This window comes from Morone saxatilis, unplaced genomic scaffold, assembly GCF_004916995.1.
Source record: "Morone saxatilis isolate NCDOM2014 unplaced genomic scaffold, NCSU_SB_2.0 Contig23, whole genome shotgun sequence".
NCBI classification, from domain to species: Eukaryota; Metazoa; Chordata; class Actinopteri; family Moronidae; genus Morone; species Morone saxatilis.
The window spans coordinates 21,038,675-21,039,008 of NW_023339796.1; the positions used below are offsets into that span (position 1 = coordinate 21,038,675).

General features: G+C 39.8%; 1 pseudogene; it reads left to right on the forward strand.

Annotated features, from left to right (window-relative positions):
* The window catches only part of LOC118334836, a 12,681-nt pseudogene that overhangs the window by 8,358 nt on the left and 3,989 nt on the right, over nucleotides 1-334 (forward strand).

Sequence of the window (334 nt, forward strand, 5' to 3'; positions counted from 1 at the left end):
TAATTAGTGTTTGTGGTACCTTGTTCTCAGTGGCATGCTTCTCTTTCTCCACTTTAGCCAGAGTTAATTCTAAGTCGTCAATGTCTTTCTTCAGCTCAGAACATTCATCCTCCAGCTTCCTCTTCTTAGCAGTTAGTTCAGCATTCATCTCCTCCTCATCCTCCAGTCTTTCTGTCAGCTCTTTGAGTTTTGCCTCCATCTGAATCTTGCTCTTGATCAGCCCTTCACATCTTTCTTCAGCATCACAAAGATTATCTTGCTCCTGTTATTATTGAAAAGACACAATATTACACATTGGCAGACGTTTGACTTAAATACTATTTGCAATACTGAC